The sequence below is a fragment of the Erinaceus europaeus genome, chromosome 11 (genome assembly GCF_950295315.1).
Source record: "Erinaceus europaeus chromosome 11, mEriEur2.1, whole genome shotgun sequence".
Lineage (NCBI taxonomy): Eukaryota > Metazoa > Chordata > Mammalia > Eulipotyphla > Erinaceidae > Erinaceus > Erinaceus europaeus.
Genome location: NC_080172.1, coordinates 44,985,601 through 44,998,782, shown reverse-complemented (window position 1 = coordinate 44,998,782; position 13,182 = coordinate 44,985,601). Strand labels below are relative to the sequence as shown.

The 13,182-nt window shown below is 43.8% G+C and overlaps 1 protein-coding gene across 4 annotated transcripts in view; it reads right to left on the bottom strand.

Moving 5' to 3' along the window:
• Nucleotides 1-8,478, bottom strand: part of SPSB1 (splA/ryanodine receptor domain and SOCS box containing 1) — a 63,421-nt gene extending 54,943 nt beyond the window's left edge. For 2 of the 4 annotated variants that reach the window (XM_060201426.1, XM_007534157.3), the window contains exons 1-2: nucleotides 8,172-8,478; nucleotides 7,413-7,680 (exon numbers count right to left, since the gene is read on the bottom strand). The gene's annotated coding sequence lies outside the window, so the exon portion shown is untranslated. Of the gene's footprint in view, nucleotides 1-6,517; nucleotides 6,613-7,412; nucleotides 7,681-8,171 lie in introns of all 4 variants that reach the window. The other 2 variants (XM_060201425.1, XM_060201424.1) reach the window with 2 other exon arrangements.
• Nucleotides 8,479-13,182: the final 4,704 nt, after the last annotated feature.

Here is a 13,182-nt window from a genome sequence, read left to right as displayed (position 1 = left end):
AGGGACAGAAGAAAAAAGGAAAACTACAGACCAATATCTCTGATGAACATAGATGCCAAAATATTAAACAAGATCTTGGACAACCAGATACAGCAACATATCAAAAAAATTGTTCATCACGACCAAGTGGGATTCATCCTAGGAATGCAAGGCTGGTTCAACATCCGTAAGTCAATCAATGTCATTCACCACATCAATAAAAGCAAAGCCAAAAACCACATGATTATCTCAATAGATGCAGAGAAAGCCTTTGACAATATCCAACACCCATTCATGCACAAAACTCTACAAAAAATGGGAATAGATGGGAAATTCATCAAGATAGTGGAGTCTATATATAGCAAACCTACACCCAACATCATACTCAATGGACAGAAGCTGAAAGCATTCCCCCTCAGATCGGGGACTAGACAGGGCTGTACACTGTCACCATAACTCTTCAACATAGTATTGGAAGTTCTTGCCATAGCAATCAGGCAAGAGAAAGAAATCAAAGGAATACAGATTGGAAGTGAAGAAGTCAAGCTCTCACTATTTGCAGATGATATGATAGTATACATAGAAAAACCTAAAGAATCCAGCAGAAAACTACTGGAAGTTATTAGGCAACATAGCAAGGTATCAGGCTACAAAATCAATGTACAAAAATCAGTGGCATTTCTTTATGCAAACACTAAATCTGAAGAAGACATCCAGAAATCACTCTCATTTACTGTTTTAGGAAAATCAATCAAATACCTAGGAATCAAGTTGACCAAAGAAGTGAAAGACTTGTATGCTGAAAACTATGAGTCGCTACTCAAGGAAATAGAAACTGATACCAAGAAATGGAAAAATATCCCATGCTCATGGATTGGAAGAATAAGTATCATCAAAATGAATATTCTCCCCAGAGCCATATACAAATTTAATGCAATACCCATCAAAGTTCCACCAAGCTTCTTTAAAAGAATAGAACAAACACTACAATCATTTATCTGGAACATGAAAACACCTAGAATTGCCAAAACCATCTTAAGGAAAAGAAACAGAAATGGAGGCATCACACTCCCAGACCTTAAACTATATTATAAAGCCATCATCATCAAAACAGCATGGTACTGGAACAAAAATAGGCACACAGACCAGTGAAACAGAATTGAAAGCCCAGAAATAAATCCCCATACCTATGGACATCTAATCTGATAAGGGGGCCCAAAGCATTAAATGGAAAAAGGAGGCTCTCTTCAATAAGTGGTGCTGGGAAAACTGGGTTGTAACATGCAGAAGAATGAAATTGAATCACTTTATCTCACCAGAAACAAAAATCAACTCCAAATGCATCAAAGACCTAGATGTCAGACCAGAAACAATCAAATACTTAGAGGAAAACATTGGTAAAACAGTTTCCCACCTACACCTTAAGGACATCTTTGATGAATCAAACCCAATTGCAAGGAAGACTAAAGCAGAAACAAACCAATGGGACTACATCAAATTGAAAAGCTTCTGCACATCCAAAGAAACTATTAAACAAACAAAGAGACCCCTCAAAGAATGGGAGGAGATCTTCACATGCCATACATCAGACAAGAAACTAATCACCAAAATATATAAAGAGCTCAGCAAACTGAGCACCAAAAAAGCAAATGACCCCATCCAAAAATGGGCAGAGGATATGAACAAAACATTCACTACAGAGGAGATCCAAAATGCTAACAAACATGAAAAACTGCTCTAGGTCACTAATTGTCAGAGAAATGCAAATTAAGACAACACTGAGATACCACCTCACTCCTGTAAGAATGGCATACATCAAAAAGGACAGCAGCAACAAATGCTGGAGAGGTTGTGGGGACAGAGGAACCCTTTTACATTGCTGGTGGGAATGTAAATTGGTACAGCCTCTGTGGAGAGCAGTCTGGAAAACTCTCAGAAGGCTAGACATGGACCTTTCATATGATCCAGTAATTCCTCTCCTGGGGTTATACCCCAAGGACTCCATAACACCCAACCAAAAAGAGGTGTGTGCTCCTATGTTCATAGCAGCACAATTCATAATAGCTAAAACCTGGAAGCAACCCAGATGCCCAACAACAGATGAGTGGCTGAGAAAGCTGTGGTATATATACACAATGGAATACTATGCAGCTATCAAGAACAATGAACCCACCTTCTCTGACCCATCTTGGACAGAGCTAGAAGGAATTATGTTAAGTGAGCTAAGTCAGAAAGATAAAGATGAATATGGGACGATCCCACTCATCAACAGAAGTTGAGTAAGAAGATCTGAAAGGAAAACTAAAAGCAGGACCTGACCAAATTGTAAGTAGGGCACCAAAGTAAAAACCCTGTGGTGAGGGGTAGACATGCAGCTTCCTGGGACAGTGGGGGGTGGGAGTGGGTGGGAGGGATGGGTCACAGTCTTTTGGTGGTGGGAATGGTGTTTATGTACACTCCTAGTAAAATGTAGTCATATAAATCACTAGTTAATTAATACTAGAGGGGGAAAATTAATTGTATGTCTCGAAGTTTTTCAAAACACAAACTGAATCTTTTTAATATATAGGCTGTGTAGTTGATATGCAGACTGTCTCAAAGGCCTAGACCAAATAGATCAGAAGCAACCAATAGCACAACTATACAAGATACTGGGTACTGTACATCAAGCCCTACCAAAAGGACTTTTCAAAGTTAACCCAATTACCAAATAATTTGATGATAACATTAACTATCGATTGTCTTTTTTGAACCCTATGACAGCAGGAACCTCACATCTCCACTATAGAGCCTCTACTTCCCCCAGTCCTAGAACCATTGTATAGGGCCCACTTTCCCGTATGCCTCTCCCAATACTTATCAAATAATATTGCATCTGCCGATCACAACCTAACCAACACAACGTTTGCCACCTCAACGTGCTGCACTTCAGACTGTGTCCAGAGACTTCATGTGTGGAATGACAACCCTTCAGCTTCATTACTCGGGTGAGACCTTTCCTTCATAGTATACTCTAATTCCATCTCAGGTGGTTCACTTTCTAACAAAGTCCCAAAACCTAGATATACACCAGTTTCTGTAAGAGAGAGTATATGTTCACACGTATCTGTAAACTACTGCAAAATATATACCTGAAAACAAAAGTACACTAGAGTTTGCAGTGAGTACCCCCTAACACTTCCTCTCCACTATTCCAAGCTTTGGGTCTATGATTGCTCAACAATTTGTTTGGCTTTGTATGTTAACTCTCTTTTCAGTCACCAGGTTTCAGATGTCATCAGGATGCTGGCCAGGCTTCCCTGGACTGAAGACCCCACCAATATGTCCTGGAGCTCCGCTTCCCCAGAGACCCATCCTACTAGGGAAAGAGAGAGGCAGACTGGGAGTATGGACCAACCAGTCAATGCCCATGTTCAGCGGGGAAGCAATTACAGAAGCCAGACCTTCTACCTTCTGCAACCCACAATGACCCTGGGTCCATGCTCCCAGAGGGATAGAGAATGGGAAAGCTATCAGGGGAGGGGGTGGGATATGGAGATGGGTGGTGGGAATTGTGTGGAATTGTACCCCTCCTACCTTATGGTTTTGTTAATTAATCCTTTCTTAAACAAACAAAAAAAGTACAGAAAATAGAAAAATAAATAAATAAATAAATAATAACAACAAGGAAAAAAATAGCCTCCAGGAGCAGTAGACTCATAGTGCAAGCACTGAGCCCCAGAAATAACCCTAGAGGCATAAAAAGAAAAAAGAATTATAAATCTGCAAGCAGTGAAACAAGTCTGCACGTATCTATATTCCTGTCTCAGCCCCCATCTCCCCTCCTCTCTCAACTTCTCTCTGTCCTATCCAATAAAATGGGGGAAAAAATATCCATCAGGAGCAGTGGATTCATAGTCAAGTAGTCACTGAACCTCAGTGATATGTACAGGCAAAAAAAAAAGTTAGAAATCCATCTATGTGGCAAGTACAGTACCTGAAACAATACAGGCATATATGATAAAGATGAAGACAGTGGGCAGGTGGTGGTGTACCTGATAGAACATACCAAGTAACATACCAAGTAACACTGGCAGAGGCCATACGTTGGAATTTAGGGACACTTTTGAAGGGGTGGGGGAGGTGCATAGTGAGTTTAGGATGAGGCTGAGCCTTGAAGGTCATATTAGGGGTTTGGAAAGTTACCCCAAGAGCCATGATTGCTGTTAATGGATGTCAGGAAGAAGGTGACACTGTCAACGGCTCATTTTAACAAGTTCATTGGGAAAGGCAAGAAATTGCTGGGACCTGCGCAGTGACAAGAGTGGGAAGGCAGCTGTTTGAGGGTCTATGTGAGACTTTTAGGAAAGTAGTCTGAGCAGTGGTCCTACCCTTCAAGAGGCCTCATATGAGCTGGGAAGAGAAATGCGGACTCTGTTGGAAAAAACAATAATCATGGTGTGTGTGTGTGTGTGTGTGTGTGTGTGTGTGTGTGTGTGTGTGTGTGTGTGTGTGTGTGCATCCATGCACATACGTATACATGTTTCTTGGAGATAACCAACTTTTGCACCAAACAGAATTAACCAGAAGCCAAAGGTCACCATCTGGCTGTTCCCACTTATATAAAGTGCCCAGAGTGGCAAATCCACGAAGACAGAAGAATACAAATTGGATGCATGAAATCCATGTTCAAGTCTGGTCCCCACTGGACTGGGGGAAGTTTTGGTACTATGCTACCTTTCCCTTTTTCTTTATATCTCTCTATCTCTGTCTCTCTCTATCTGAAGAAATTGTTAGAGCAATAAAGTCCTCATAATGAAAAGAAAAAGCATTAGTACAAATTATTTGGTGCCAGGGACTATTGGGTGAGACTGTTTATTAGGGTCACCTATTAAGGTTTATTATTCATTTTAGGGGTGTTAGAAATGTTTTGAAACCAGGTAGAGGTGGTTGCACAACACCAAAAATATATTAAATGTCACTTAACTGTGCCCTTTAACATTTTAATTTGATGCTAGGTGAATTTCATCTCAAAATAAAACCATGTAAGTTGTCCATATCACAGGCCACACCAGCACATTAGGAAACCCCCTAAAGTTAAGACTTCTTTGATCCCTATTCTGCTGCAGGTGCTTCATTTCCCCTCAGTCCTGAGGCCACTTCTAAGTCCTTCAGTCTAATGGATTCAACTTATCAGGCATTTGGCCTTCTGAGTTCTATCTCAATCATTCTTTTCAGTTGCTGCTCAGTTTGGTGGTGATAGATGTACATCCAGGAGACAGACAGTGGGGTCTGGATCCCAGTCCTGCTCTTATGTCAAGATAACCTTGAGCTAGTCCTGGTTTTCTCATATACAATATAGTGCAGCATCTACCCTGTAGGTCTCACTAACATGAAAAGCAACAACTTCCTGCACCTAGAGCACCTGAAGTCACCTGGACATGCTCACCTAGTGGGGAGGCTGTTGTGACTATCCTGGGAGGCAAGCCTCAAGAGCATATCCCCTAAGACCCACATTCATGGATTCTCCTTCCATCCCTTCCCCTATTAAACTCTGCTCTGCCTAAGAAGTTCTCTGTGGTTGAAACCCAGCAACTTATAGTGGATACATGCTGAACAGACTATTGCAGGAAGAACATCCACACTGAAGGAGGCCAAGGACCCAGTCACCCAGAATTACTTTAAGATCGGGAAGGATGCTATCAGAGATCAGGGGATCACTCAGTGGAGAGTACAAAATAAACCCCTTTTTTAAGTCTCCATGTTGTCCACCATACTTGTGGGGCAAGAGAATGAAACCCCCCCCCATAGGCAGATGATGCCTCTATCTGCCCTGTTTGTGTCTGACAAAGACACAAAGGTAAAATTTTCAGGAACAAAAGGATAAACTAATCTGAGCATACTAGACACAGAAGATTTCTTAAGAATTGTAACAAGACTCCCAAATTAAGCACAGAGAATGCCATGGCGGGAGGTGCTAAATGTAAATGTGCAAGCAAGGGAGGAGCATGAAGGTGCCTGAAGTAAGCAGCCATGAGGTAGGGAGACATCAGCATCCTAGTGAGTAAGAGCACAGTGACTGCTACCAACTGGACCTCTGCCCTGCTCCCCAGTTCTTGAGAGGAGTTAAACTTCAATGCTGATTCTCTGGTGGCCCCTAGGGAATCTAATGAAGAATGGTTGCAGCATCATGCATGAGAGCAGTCCCAGGAATATAGCTCTAAAGGAACATCACCCAAGGCCTCTGGTTATACCATTCTGTCCTAAAACCCCTGAGACCCAGCAATTCTCCCAGACTGGAAATGAAAAAGAGTTGTAAAGTTATTGCATTCTATTATTCTTATTCTCATTCTCTCTCTCTCTCTCTCTCTCTCTCCCTCTCTCTCTCTCCCTCTCTCTCTCTCTCCCTCTCTCTCTCTCCCTTTTTCCCTCTCTCCCTCTCTCTCCCATAGAAAGCACTCCCTACAGAATAAAACAAGGAGCAAGAGATGCAAAAAAGTGGTTCAGTGATCCAACCCAGTCTATGGGCTTACAGTCCAGAAGACATGATGTATCTCACCCAGAATCTCAGTGCTGGAGACAGTAACCAATATCTTGGCCCATCACTCTGGCTGCCCAGTTTGGAGAAGTCAGCCATCCTCTCTGGGATCACTGCTAGAAAAGGAAGGAAAGCCTAGATAGATGCCCTGTCAGTAAGACAGGGCTTCTAGGCTCAGTGATTTCTCAGTGGAGAGAAGACTACCTACAACATCAGTGCTTATTCTAGAACCTCCTGGCACCCAAAAAGGAGTGCAAGGAAGGAATTAGACAGAGGCCTGCCTCTAGTCTGTTCTCACACACAACCACTAGGGATGAGGGCATGAAGTCTGCCCATCCCCACCCTCCCTGTTCTGTCTCCAAGAGATTCTTCCAAGGACACGACACTTAGTCACTGGGGTGCCTTCACCACCAACACTTGTTAAAACTCAGCTCATGACCCGTTTCTGATGCTATGGGCTGCAGTGTTTAATTAAGTATTACTCACTCAGGAAGCAGCCCTGCCAGCTCACCCCTAAACTCTGCAGTTCAAGTTTAGAGAAAAAGGAGGGAGAGAGAGCCTGCACCCTCTTCAGTGGGTACGAGAAGGCTTTCAAGCTGGGTGTAAGTGGCCAATATAACCCGTGTTTGAGAATCAACTCCTGGGAAGCAGCAACCCCACGGAGGGCACACTCACACACTCATCTGTACACTCGCATGCACTGCTACCCAGAGTTATGCAAAAACACACCTCGAACTCACACCATGGACACACCACACTAACACACTTATTCACACACACATACACCTGCATCCACTGGACACGCCCACACAGAAGAGTTCACAAACATCACACACAAACACACTTCTCTCTCTTCTGTCTTTCTCACTTGATCTTTTACACACACACAACTTCCTCAGAGACAGCAGTGTCTTACCATAGGCCCAGTCACCAGCGGCGCCCTGAGTCTTTCTCTTGAACTTACACAGGACAGCCAGTCAAAAGTCTCCCTACACATAGAGGATGCCGGGCCCCACCGACCAGGTTGCTCCAGTGTTCCTTCTTAATCATTTCTTGAGGTGACACCAGCTCTCCTCTGGTTGCCAGGAGAAGCAGCTGTGGCTCCAAGGCGGCTGGGAGGGCGGGCTCCCTGGAGGAGGCGCTGCAGACCAGCGGGGCACCTCAGGGTGGCCAGGCGGGTCGCGCTGCAGATTAGGAGTGGACGGATGGGAAAAGCGAAACTAATTTGAAGGAACGGGTCACGCAGCCCCCGCCACGGCCTCGGAGATAGTGGTGACAACGGAGGCCCTGGGGCGCCTGTGCACCTTGAATTCGACGCGGGCGGCCAAGCACACTAAGGCTCTTTGGGAGGGAGGTCGGCAGCCTCTCGGGTTCATCCCGGGGAGAGACAGTGGCCTCAGCCTCCCAGACCCCCGCTGCGTCTGACCCCTGCAGGTGGGACCCACTGCCGCCCGGCCGGCGCCTGCAGAGGCAGCAGCGGTAGAGGCGCTGGGCGGAGCCCCGGCCCTTCTCCCAGACCGCGACTAGAGCTGGGCTCCCGGCGCTGAGGCGCTGCCCACACCCAAGTCTGTGCCCTGCCCGGACGCCCACGCTCCCAGTCGGCAGGCATCGCACCCACCCTCTCGGTCCCCAAGTGCAGCGATGCCTTCCCGCCCAGGAGCCCGGCCCTGCCTACCGTGCCGGGGAGGCCGCTGTCCACTGCTCTGGGGGACTAGGAGCCCGGGCCGCACCGCCACAGGAACGAAGCCGCCTCCGCCCCGCGGCCCCGGCGCCAGCGCCTGGAGCCTGGAGCCCAGAGCCTGCTGCGAACGAGCGCGCGGGCTGCCAGGCCGCGACTTGTGTGCACCTAAAGAAAAGCAAACAGAGCTTTTAAAGAGAAAAAGAAAAGGCAACGGGTGGGCGGGGCCATAGGGTGGGCTCTCCGGTGGGCCCTCCCCCGCCCCGCCCCACCCCGCCCCGCCCCATCCCCCCGAGCTCTATTGCTCTATTGCTCTGCTAACAGTGGGCAGACTCTGCTAGCAGGAGACTGGCTTTGGGGTTGCCAAGATCAGACAGCTCAGTGGGGGGATCGGAAGGGGCGGAGGACTAAGGGAGAAGGACTACTAATAAACTCCTCAAAAATCCTTTGAGAGAACGGGTTTTTTTCAGCAACATCTTGCTTGCTTCTTCAGCACTACCCAACAGTTGGAAGTTGTGAAATTCTAGGACACAAGAGAGGTTTCCCTGGGTCTTGGGCCACCAGATAATACAAAGACTGTGCCTGAGCTTCCTGATGTTTAGGCTGCCCAGGGATTTGGTAGTTCCAGGATGGTTCCAGGAAGTCAGCAAGCCCTGTGACTTGTTAGATTAATGCATGAAAGGTTGTCTAGCTTGTCTTCATCCCTGATGACTTCTTATAGAGGGATATCAAGAGATTTTTTTCCCCTACCTATATCAGCTGACACTTGTGCCATAGAATAGGGAAATTTCTCAAGTTACTATTTTAAGAGCAAGATTGCCTTCCATTCCCCTCCCTCACTGTGTGCCTTTTGCAGAGATGGGGAGCTAGCCTTCTGGAGAAGCTGTTATAATGTGATCACCTAGCTGTTGCATCTTTATCATCACCTGGGGGGGGGGGTGCTATTATTCTCCAAAGATGAGGAAGCTATGGCTGGTCTAAGGACCTGCTTATGGGAGATTGGAGCCCCACAGGACTCAGTGTCATTCCAGTTTTTTCTTGTTTGTTTTCATTTTGTCTTCACAAAATCTTTTTTTCTCACAAAATAAGTTTTCTTTTCCCTCAGGCAGGATGAAGCTGAGAGGTTAGTTGGCTTCTCAGTTAACCCTCCTGAGCCTAGAATGTTGTCAGCACTCCAGAGATGCTTAGTTCAGAAGCACACATGGCTCCCTTCAACCACTTTAGTGATCTATGAACTGTTAGTTGTCCTGAGACATAATGGTACTTGGTTTAGAGAAGTGCAAAGACATCTGGGATGGAGGGTGGTGGTATTATCAGGCAACTAGGGTATCCAAAGTTTTCTGATTCTCAGAAAATACAGTGCTTCAGTTTGGTCTGCCTCTCCACTCTAGCACTAATCATGACCTTTGTGCTGTTCAGGAAAGCTTGCAACACTGTTCCCCACCACACACCCTCCTCCATGTGAGACTGATGCTACATCCTGTCAGCTGCCCCAAGTGGAACCCCTTCAGACATGCCCTCTCCTTAAAGAGCTCTTCAGGGCATAATGGGGCAGACCTCATGTAATTCAAGAGGTAGGGTCGGTCTGTTTGGGCTCAGAGACGCCACTTGTAATAAATTCCACAAAACAGAAGCGTTTTGCTCTCCCTGATCAACTAGGATAAGCAAAAAAGGATCACCTGAGAATGCAACAAGGTAAGGGCAGGATCACTTAGGGAACCCACCAAGCCACAGGTGAGTACAAACATGTGTGGCTTAAGGACAGAGAGAGGCTGAGGAAGAGTTTTCTGGGGCTAAAAGCCCATACTCAGGAATGGCTGGTACCATTCTAGCAGTTTGCCAGTTGATGCACCACTTCCTGTCTGAGTTTTACCAAGAAAAAGACTGTTGAAGGGAGGAGAAAGCCACCTAAATCTCACCAATTTACATCCATGAGTCTCCACTGCTGTTGCTTCTCAGACCAGCAAAGAAACCTTATACTGATATCAGGGGGCACAGAACTGGACCATTGACTCAGAAGAAAATTTACTTTCCTGGTAGTCCAGAGGTGTTGTTAAATAGTAAAAGCCTTTTCACATCGTTCTCCTAATAAACTAGAAAAAATGGTGAATAATTCCCTCAGAACATATTAAATAGAACCAAGATTTATTTAGAAACTCACAGGTTCACAGAGCACTGCTCAGCTCCGGCTGGTGGTAGAGCAAGGGATTGGGCCTGGGAATTTGGACCCTCAGGCTTGGGAGTCTCTTTCAATAACCATAGTGCTATCTATCCTTCACCCTATTTTTTTCATTTTTTAATATTTAATATTTTAAATATTATTTATTTAATTTTTTAAATATTTATTCATTCCCTTTTATTGCCCTGGTTGTTTTATTGTTGTAGTCATTATTATTATTATTATTATTATCGATGTCGTCATTGTTGGATAGGACAGAGAGAAATGGAGAGAGGAGGGGAACACAGAGAGGGGGAGTGAAAGACAGACACCTGCAGATGTGCTTCACTGCTGGTGAAGCGACTCACCTGCAGGTGGGGAGCCAGGGGCTCGAACCGGGATTCTTACACCAGTCCTTGAGCTTTGCATCATTTGTGCTTAACCCACTGCACTACCACCCGACTCCCCCTCCACCCTGTTTTACCGCCTGGTCACAAGTGACTGATTAAGCTTAAAAATCTACTATAATTAAAAATCCCTCAGGCTTCTACAGCCTGAAGGGAAGAAAAATAATAAAAACAACATAAGAAGGTTTAAAAGCCACTGTGCTCAATCCCACCTCAGAGATTGAAATAAAATTGAAACAACTATTAAGATTTGGAACTGTGAACTGTTCAGTACCTTACTTAAAAAGTAAATCCAGGCAAGTATGATTAGTGGATTGAAAAGTAGTAAGAAATAACACATCAAAGATAATGGTTAAACTGAGAAGAAACATTGGAGAAATGAACTAGGACAAACCTACTCCCACCTCTGCAAAAGATAGAAGCACACAAGGATGAGTACAACATCCAAACACTAATGGATGCAATAATTACAGGAGTGAGAAAAGATTTTGAAGTCAATATCATCAGAAATAGGGAAACAACAGATGAGACTGAAAGAAAACACTAATTTTCTCAAAGTAATTAGAGAGTTGAAAGTGTAATAGCTGAGTTAAGAGCACAAATAGCTGAACAAGCTAGTACAGTATCTGGAAAAAGGTAACAAAAATAGCTGAGCTACAGAAAACAGCAGAGGAAAGCAGCAACCGAATAAGGCAGAAAACAGAATTAGCAAGATCGAGGATAAATTAGAGGAAACTAAGAAAGAAGTAAGATAACTAAAAAGGGATTAAGAGACACTGAAAACAACAACAGAGACATATGGGACAAATTATTGGTTTACAGGAGGAAGAAAGAAAGGAAGTGGAAGAAAGCAGTCTACAAGAGATAATAGCTGAGAGCTCTCCTACTCTAAACAAAATAAAGGATATAAAGGTTCAAGAAGCTCAGAGGGTACCAAACAGAATTAACCCAGATGTAAAGACACCAAGACACATCATATTTATGATGAAAATGAATAAGGATAAAGAAAGGATCCTGAAGGCTGCAAGAGAAAACAGAAAGGCACTTACAGAAGAAAACCCATAAGATTAAAAGCAGCTTTCTCCAAACAAACACTACAGGCCAAAAGAAATCATATATATTGCGCTCAATGAGAAAGGCCCTCAACCAAGACTATTGTATCTGGCTAGATTGTCATTCAGACTTGATGGAAGCATAAAAAATTGTCTTACCAATGGGTCCTAGAGCCCCACCTCCCCAGATCCTTACCCCACTAGGGGAAGGGAGAGACAGGATGAAAGTATGGATAGACCTGTCAATGCCTATGTTCAGTGGGGAAGCAATTACAGAAGACAGACCTCCCATCTTCTGTACCCCATAATGATCCTGGGTCCATACTCCCAGAGAGATAAAAAAGAAGAAAGCTATCAAGGGAGGGGATTGGATACAGAGTTCGAGTGGTGGGAATTGTACCTCTCTTATCCTATGGGCTAGTCAGTATTTCCATTTTATAAATGAAAATTTAAAAAGAAAATAAAATCTTGTCTTGACAAGCAACAGTTGAAGTAATCAATTACTACCAAGCATGCCCTCCAAGAAGTTCTGAAACAATCACAAAATCACCATAAACATGCCATATGTCAGAACATTCTAAAAGTTTAGAGTAATGGCATTAAAATATCTTAAATCTACTGGAATTGGCATATTGCACCAATGTAAAAGACTATGGGATGGGGGGGGGGGAGAATAAAGGTCCAAAAAGGATGACAGAGGACCTATGTGGAAAATTGGGAAATGTTATGCATGTACAAACTATTGTATTTACTGTCGAATGTAAATCATCAATTCCCCAATAAAAACTTTAAAAAATCTTAAGTCTGTAATGTCATTAAATGTCAGTGGTTTACATTCACATATTAAAAGGCAAAGAGTAGGAACATGGATCAGAAAACACAACCAAAAAAGATTTTGTCTGCAAAAATCCCACATAACTCAACAAGGCTCAAAGTGAAAGAATGGAAAACTATCAGATAAGGTAATGGACCACTAAAAAAAGGGGGGAAAGAAGAGCTATTCTCATATCTAACACAATAGATTCTTGAATTAATAATGATAGAGATGCACATTAATGAATTCTCAAAGAATCAATCAATCAAGAGGACTTAACAATTATTAACTTCTATGCACCCACTGAGAGGCTATCTAAATATATCAAACATCTACTGAAAGAAATACAGGAATATATTAACAACAACACAGTAGTAGTAGGGGACTTCAACACTCTACTCACTCAACTTGACAAATCATCTACACAGAGAATTTAAAAAATAAGAGAATTAAATGAAGAGATAGAAAAACTAGAACTGTTGGAGATTTTCAAAGTGAATACAAAGAAATGGAATACACATTCTACTTAAGTCCACATGGGTCATTCTCAAGGACACACTATATATTAGGCAACAAA